The sequence below is a fragment of the Poecilia reticulata genome, linkage group LG21 (genome assembly GCF_000633615.1).
Source record: "Poecilia reticulata strain Guanapo linkage group LG21, Guppy_female_1.0+MT, whole genome shotgun sequence".
NCBI classification, from domain to species: Eukaryota; Metazoa; Chordata; class Actinopteri; order Cyprinodontiformes; family Poeciliidae; genus Poecilia; species Poecilia reticulata.
Window position 1 is genome coordinate 15,336,980 of NC_024351.1, and position 8,977 is coordinate 15,345,956.

The window sequence follows — 8,977 nt, forward strand, 5'->3', positions numbered from 1 at the left end:
CCCCCCCCACACACACACACACAAGCAGGGAGTTTTTCGACAGCATTTATAGGCTGTTACAAACTGCAGCAAAGGCCGGCGATCTTCTCAAGAGAACCGTTTTCACCTTTCAGAGTTTCAGTCTCGATCTTGCGGCCATAATTCTTCAATAATTTGTGATCCGCTGGGTGCGCTGCTGATGTGGAAACATGCTGGCGAAGTCAACAGATTAAATGCTTTAAAAACGACCCTCGGCCTCATAAAACATTCTTTGTGTATAGAAGTAGTTACTGTGAATCAGATGCTGCTGAGATTGCGGCAGATCCTCCGTTTGCTAATCTCAACTTAATAATAAACATTTAGGTGTTGTATATTGCTTAAACGGCGTGCTTAATAAAATGCAAAATCCAGTTTTTGGAAGGAGAGAGAAAGAGAGAGCAGGAAGAGAAGTTTTCTGTTGCCTTCATGACTCACAAAATACTTTTAGTCTTCCTTCCATAAAGAGCAGAACCAAAAGGCGGCGTAAGAGGTTCACTGGAGTAATAGCCTATATCTATCCACCATTTCAAATAACCGAAGAGCTGGCTGCTCCCAGTCTGAAGTCGGATTGGTATGGCGCCTCAAGAGCCCCTTCTGTTGACTCCGAAATGTCTCGGCTTTTCAGCAAACACGCCAAATGATCTGGTGTTGGCGGCGAAAAAGAACACAAGACTCTTCGAGCACTCTTGAGGAATTAAAATGTCATCGGATTATTTTTATTGTTGACTGCGAGTCCTAACGAAATCCTATAAATGTTGTGGTTCCGTTATAGGAAGCATTGTGCAAAATGCTTCCTTCAGTCTTTTGCTTAAGCTTGTGACGCATATTCTTTTGGTTCTGCTGGTTTGTAATCTTACGTTTTCTGGAAAAAAAAAAAAAAAGTTAGCTTTGTGGTGCCCAGATGAAAATGTTTATAGATTTTCCAAGCAGCGGATGCAAGAATGACACTGTCTGACGGGATCTGGACATGAAATTTGTGCTAACAAGAGTCTGACCCAGCATGGTTGCACCAACTGGACAATGACACCCGCTTGTCCTTCAGCTGTAAGAATCAAAGCCGGGCGTTTGTGTCAGATACTCTCTTCGGTCCTCTTCCTGTAACACACACATGCAGTTCTCACACATACACACAGAGGGGCTTTTAAGCTCTGTGTAGGCTGCTCTGTGGATAATTTATAACTGTAAATGGAGTCGTGTGTGTGTGTGTGTGTGTGTGTGTGTGTGTGTGTGTGTGCATTTGAGAGAGGGGATGTAGAAAAGACAGGAAGAGAAGCAGAAAAAGCTTTCAGGGGCACGTCTTTGTGCTAAAAAGCTAATATCGCTTCGAAATGTCTTGAAGTGGAAATTCAGATGTCATGTTTCTTCTGTGCTTTTTTTCTCTTTCCTGTGTGATTTTGTTATGTCAAAAACAACATAGCCTCGAGTTATGAAAAAGACTTTATTAGCTGTTTGATTCAAAGCAGATGTTCCAAAAGCTGTGACTCAGAGATCAGCAGTTCCCAACAACTGAGCATGAAGGAAATGTACATGTGCATTGTGTGAACACATTTGAATACAGAATAATCATTAAATCACAGCAAACACTACGAACACAAGCTGTGAGCACAAGGTAGTTTAACCGTGGGGTGCATGGGGTTTAATAGTAACGTTAAAGTTATATCTAAACATATAAAAGACAAAAGTTTTTCTAACCTTTGTAAAGAGCTGAGGTAGGCAGTGGAAACTTTAATCTGAGATTGTTTAACAGGTAAATAGCTCAGTTACGGAGCCGTTTCGTTCCCAATGTTTCACAGATAAAAAAAAAAGTTGGAAGCTAAAGTGAAGGTTAAAGCCCTGCAGTTTTTCTTCCAACAAATTCTGAAAACGGAGCAAAACGAAATGGTTTCAAGTAAGTTGTTTCTGGGTAGAAGTGCAATAATTAACAAAATTTTATCTTCAGCGTTTTTTTTTTTTTTTTGGGTGAAAATTTACACTCTAATCAAAAGTACAAGAGCTGCATTTCAAAAATATAAATAAATCGGTTCATGTTATTATTATTATTATTATTTTTGTCTTTGCATTAGCCGTGTGGATGTTTTTTAAAGAGTTGATGTAAAGTCTTCTGTTTAAACTTTCTAATCAGTGTTACCAGGGTTACCATTCATCCATGGTCTGCTTCACAGTTCGTCATGCTAAGTGCCCGATGAAAATCCATTTCGTGTTTCTGAACATGTTGGTGCAGAAGTAGAGAAAACGGATGAACACCGCTAAGGGACAAACCCATTAAAAACACACAAAGAAAAAATAGAAGAGAACAACCTAAAAGGATGTAATCGAAAAGCTTTTATTAACTGATCTCTTTCTTGTTATGTCACAAGAGGATAGTGCGCTTTCCTTAACTCGTGTCAGTGACTTTGATGTTAACAGTTCTTTACTCTCAGTGCTTTAGGTATTCGGATGAGACGTATCTCGCAAAACCAGGCAAGTTTAAACAGACGTGGCTGTTACACTCGATAAATGCGACAACTGCATGCAGATTAGACTGCTTTTAGCGAACAGTTCGTGTCCCATTGTGAGGTAATTACTGCAGGCAGCTGGGAACATATGGTTCATGGTTAAGATAATCAAAAGAAATTCAAACCCTTTATGTCCTCCACACACTAATCTTTGACTCAAAAGCCGTGCAAAAATATTTAAAATAGAGACATCATTACGGTCACACTCTTAATGGAGATGTGAGAAATTGAGATTGGCTGCCTTAAAGGCTTCAGGATATCTTAAGTATTTCTAATTTATTGCATTTTAGCACTGCTTTAAATTACCTCGTTCCATTTAACACAACAAATCTAACTTAATTTCTATTGAATTCAGTTTTTTGTAGAGCATCGATTCATACCAAATACCTTTTTATGGTTATCTGCACGATAAACATTTGTACAGATGTATTCAATCCAGTCATGTTGACATTTTAAATACACTTCAACTGGATCCTAGTTTTGATGCAATGAAGAAGTTAGCATTAGCTTGTCTCTTGCTCATACTTTGGGTTCTTCGGTGGCCACATCAGTACTCATTGTCCCAATAATCCGCAAATAATCCCCTTAAAGACGCTGCTCTGCACCGAGGCTCGCTCTCACGTGTTAGTTTAAATAAGTAAACCTCGAGATGACTCTGCAACAGTTTGCACAGTCAACACAAGTCATGTTGGAGTCATGGACTGAAGCTGCAAAAGCCAATTTTTCAACCCACCGTCAACATGTTTGGACAGGATTTTGGATTCATCGGTCCATTTGGACCCCCAGTCATTTGCTTGTTGTTTTTTTTTTATGCATTTTATTCTTAGCTTGGTCTTGCATTGCCGTCCATCTGCCTGAGCATGACGAGAAGAGCTGTTTGTTTGGAGATGATGTGTTCCACTTTCGTGATTCTGCTGGGATGGTATTTGCAGGCGTAATCAGCCACCTGTCATATGGAAGAATCCGAGTCGTCTTCGTCTGATCCCTGCGGATCTAAAACATGGATTGTTCTCCTGATGGTGGTCGTATGAATACATGCATGCGTCTCAACCCTGGCGCTCTGCGACGGATTAAGATTCCAGGTGAAATGTCTTTAATATGGTTTGTAAAAAAAATAAATAAAAAAAAAAAAAATGGCGGTGAGATCAGTGAACCCTGCTAGGATGGTACGTTGAAGAATTAAAAACTACAATATTATTGTTATTCGGGATTTTTATTGTTGTTTGTGGTTTCTGCAAAGAGGCTTTACCCTCGCTGCAACCACTTTGCAGGCATTGGTCTGGTCAAGTTAAGACTTTCTAGAACTTTCAGCAGCAACTATTACGAGCTTCAGCTGAATTATATGTAGTTATATGGATAATTTGAAACACGTTTGAGGAAAATGCTTTATAAATTCACACTTCTGCACCAAATACTTCTTCAAATTTTTTTTATAGGTTTACCTTCTGTGTCAATCAGTTAATCGAGTTTAGCTGCACAGCGCATTTCAGCGACAAGGCAGTTAAAGTGTTTTACGTAATAAAAGAAAAATAGAAATAAAAACAACACACGGTCAACAATTGTGAAAGCCAGCGAGGAATATTACATTTTAGCGAGTTCCATCGTCAAAACCATCCATACATGTCGAAAATATTGGTCAGTGTTTCATTTATTATGGTTCCTAAAAGCAACCCTAAACGGGAAATCAATATTCTTTGAGAAAAAAATGAAAGTGGTGAAAATAAATGTTTACCCATAGTTATTTTTTACAGCTGATCAGTTAATTTTTTTTATTATTTCGAACTCATAAAACTATGAATAATGGCTTGTGTGAAACACCGGATTATCATTATGTACCGTCGGTGACAAACCTGCAGTATGAGCGCTCGGTGCTAAAGCAGCAAACGTGTGAGCGCAGAAGTGGATTTTGATATCCTTTTACATCATCGCAACAAGATACTTGACTGATGAGCACAATTAAGCACCCCAAAGAGCAAAGGGAAGCTCAGGCGCAGTTGGAAAGGATGAAAAGGAGAGGCATCCATTGTGCGAAAACGAGAAACTGGAACTAAAAGGACAGCTAAAGAGAAATAAGGAAGGAGCAATGCACCTTAGGGATCGCATTTGTGAGGATGAGAGCAGGAATAACATACAGAATAGCCCGTTAGAGGAGGAAATGAAGAGGAGCATGAAGGAGAGAGGGGGTGTTGGTGCCCCGAGGTCGTTCCTTTCAGTAAAACTAATTTAATTGCCTCGTTAAGAGAGATCTGGGTTCTTTCCTCTTGATTGGTCGGCTAAACAGACAAATGCATGCTAAGGCAAAGAAATACAGGCTCCATTTGAACTTAAAACGCACAGACTGGCACAGATTGCTTCGCATATGAAGGAACATGTGAATGAGCATATGTGTTTAATGCAGAGATTTCCATATGTGGAAGGGGAGACACGAATGTGGACAAACACACAAAATTTGTCAGACAGACGTTTGCATGCTTTATATTAATGCTCTCCTTCATTTACGCACAAACGCTGTGATTGGTGAAGTCGTGCATTCACTGCAGTTTATTAATGAGAACTGAGACCAAACAGCTGTCAGTGTGTGTGTGTGTCTCTGTGTGTGTAGTGAGCAGTGTGTTTCAAATACAGACACTGATCTGTGTTTAGTGAAAAAGCTTTTAGTTTCAGGAGTCTTGAGGGGAACCCAACTTGAAGATTACACACACACACACACACACACACACACACACACACACACACACACACACACACACACACACGCAGACAGCTGTGTGACCTCTCTGTCACTCCACCTACGCTCCCTCCCTCCCTGACTGCATACCCACGGACAGCTTTGTCCACAAACTCCCTGCAACATTTTAATTTCCCACAAGGCTCTTCAGCTCTCCGTCTCCGTTCCTTCAGTCCCGATCGAAAGGCCGTCCAAAGTGAATGCATCGCTGTTCATTTCTGCCGAGCTGCTCATGTGTTCCTGATTAAAACCGAAGCCGGAAAATGGAGAGACTTGCACAAACATTTGATTAATAAACTTTCATGGTGGAAATTTGCCTTTGGACAAAACCACAAATAGTTTGCAGACGCTTTTTCCAGCGAAAGGTACGTGGTTTTCAAAAATACTTCGCAAATTAAAATGGGAAGTTATTGTGTGCCTTTGTATTCGACTCGACGTTATTTAATATGTCAAAGGTACATTTTGTGGTTATTACTATAAACGCGTAGCATAAAGAGCCAATAACGTTGCGCAGTCGGCAAACATCACGGTCTTACATCAAGCACATGCCTTATACACCAACTTGTTTTCAGTCCTCATCACATGAGACGAAGACCGTTTATAAGGCTCGAGTCTCAGACGAGTCCGAGTCAAGTCTTTAGGGGGCTGGCTGGTATATCTAGTTCTGTTTTGCAGTCATTGCTCTCGTACTCGTCTGACAGATCAACTCTCTTGGCTGCATCCACTTACAGATCCCATTCCTGTCCCATCCAGTTTGGTGACGCACAGGGTTCCGTTCTGGGCCCATTGTGTCGTCTTTTAAAGACAGCTGTCACTGTTATGCAGATCACATACTGTTGTATACTTCTTTTCTTCCCTGTGAAGTTTCAAAACAACACATTTTGCCAAAATTCCTAGATTCAATTAAAAAGCTGAATATCTGGGAATTCTTTTCAATTAAAGAAAAGAATGGAAAAAAAGCGGTCTTTGCACTGGAAGACATAGCTGGAAAAAAAGGAGGGGATTCTTGGGCTACTTGTAAAATGTTAAACCTTGGGGTGACCTTCGACTTAAAAATCATGTCAAATCTCCGGTTTGAGTCTATTTCTATCAGTTAACCCTTTAATGCATGAATTATGATCCTTTGTGTCAGGATTTATTTCCAATTTTTATTTTTATTTTCTTAAGGCATAAAAAAAGGTAGGATTTTTATTTATTTTTTTAGGTGATTTCCAAATACAAAATTGTTATTTGAAAGATACATGAGTAGTATGGTTCTTTAGGGGTTATCTGATGTCACAATTTTTTTTTTTTTATCAGCAAGAGTCGTCTACAGTAGAAGGAGGGACCGGGTCGGTTGGCATGGAGGTTTTGGTCTGTCGGCCATATTGGATTTGACAAAAATAATTTCTTGCATTTGCAGCTGATGGCCAGTAGTTGATAGTGTATTTTATGATGCATTAGTGTCCACTTCAGTGGTCTGTGTGCATTCATAACGTAAAAAACCACAGGAAACACAAGAAAATGGCTTTTAGATAGCTGTCCACTGTAGTGACCACTATGCATGAAATGGTTAAGAAATACAGTCAAACTTAACCCCATTGTCTCTCATCCTGAAATGGAAATCTGAGTTCATGCGTCTGTTTTATTATTATTTTATTATTATTGCGATGCACATTACACTTGTCTAACCAAAACTTCCCTGGACTTGTTGCCTTTCTGTACGAAATGAGGCGGACAACAAAATTTGAAAACTATTTATCCTTTCCCCGTCACTTTACAGTGATGCACATCCAAATCAAACACACCAAGGGTTAAGGCAGCAAAACAAAATGCGGGAATGTCACTTTAAGATAAGACTTTTAACCTGCAGCTTAATTTCTCACTTGTCAAACAGGCTTCGAAAACATCACCGAATTGTATTGCAGAGGCATTTCACTCACACATAACACTCAGTGAATCTTTCCAATCAAGCCAAATTATCCATTTGTAAGTGTGTACTTCCTGTATTCAGCTGCCGCAAATTAATTTCAATCAGATAATATTGATTATCTAATTAGCGGGGATAAACATCCACACTGAGGAACCAAGCGGGTGAAGCGTCTCAGAGCTCTTCTCATTAGCATCTCTTTCCACCTGTCTGTCTCGGCGCCACTCGCTGCAGAGAAACTAAAATTTTTAAAGCCACCCTTAACACAAAGGAGAGAAACCGAGCCGAAGCAGATACAGGGGTGGGAGAGAACGAGGGGATCAGAGAGACAGAGCCAGAAAAAATAAAAATAAAAATATGAGGGAATACGCAAACAGTGTGAGGGGAGGAAATAATTGAAAAGCTCAAGAAACGGATGAGGGGATGATGAAGGTAGAGAGCAAACTAGGTGGAAGAGAAGATGGGGGGAACAATGAAAGATGAAGGAGTCAGACAATGAGGGAAGAGGAAGGCAGAAACCAAATTTCAGGAAGCAATATAAAGCAGATGCGAAGCTCGCCGGTGACTCACCTGGCGCTGGATGCGTTTGTGTCTTTTGGTTTAATTAGCTTTACTGAGGAGGAATTTGGCTTGGTAGGAATCAGAAAAATCTCGCACATCACAGTTCTGTGCACAAAAACACCGGTTTTTAATGCGTTTATGTTAATCAACCTTGGTTCTGTTCAAGCTTGATTTGTGCATCTTCCACTTCAAAGCAGAGAAGTAATCCATAGTCTGAGAAGTAAACATAAAACAAAGGCAGGATGATTATCTCTCTTCAGGTTGAGGCACTAAAACCTTGTGGCAGGTTTAGTTGTTTTAAATCAATTGCATTTGCCTGGGATCCCTGATTACCTGCTGATATCTGCTGGAAATTAGTTGTTCCTGAAACACATGACGGAAACTTTTAAAGCCTATTGTAGGTGTTGGATTATTACATCAGCTTCAGTATTTCATTCTTGTTGCCAGTGAAAATAAACGCTCACATGTCAGCTTAGTTACAAGGACATGACCAGATGGATTTTCAACCAATTTCTGCAACTGTGTTTGTATAAAGCAGCTCATAGCTTTTCCTCCCATCAGCACTTCGAGGTCAATGCATCACATAAACTCTGCTGACCTCAGTCAGTATTTCTGTTATCTCTGTGGCAGTCTATTGGTTGAACCCCCCTCCCCAAATTACTGCTCAGTTTAGCTTTTTTCTGGCTTCTGGTGGGGCTGTTGGGGGTTGAGCGTTGCTTTTAAAAGCTCGATTTGTGCTCGTGTGTGTTTACTCCTCAGGCAGGGGTCCAGAGCACATATCACGCTGCTATGGCAACTGGGCGCCCCCTTTAACCCCCCGTCTTTACTTTGTGGCAAGTGCGCTAACCCACAGACAAATGAGCACACGCTAAGACGACCGCCATAAGGCTCTTCTCGGTGATGCGCTCAGTTTTCAACTTGATTACAGAAGGATTTGCTACACTGGGACAGGAAGTGACATGAGAGAGGTTAATAGGACAGAGCCACTAAAGCGTTGACGATGTTAATCTGTAACTGTGTCTGAACATCTACACACTTCGAAAACGTTCACTTGTTTTTCCACTTGATTTAAAAAAAAAAAAGACTCGAGCGTTTCATTTGCTCTGGACGCCAATATGTTTCCGAGTGGATGACTCACTTCCATTACTAATTCAGCGTTACTCATCCAAACCACGACACTCTGCTTTTACCTGTGACGGTTCTGCTGATGCAGTACAGTCCCTGCTGCCAGCCGCACCACCAGCCTCCACTCTGCACACCATTTCA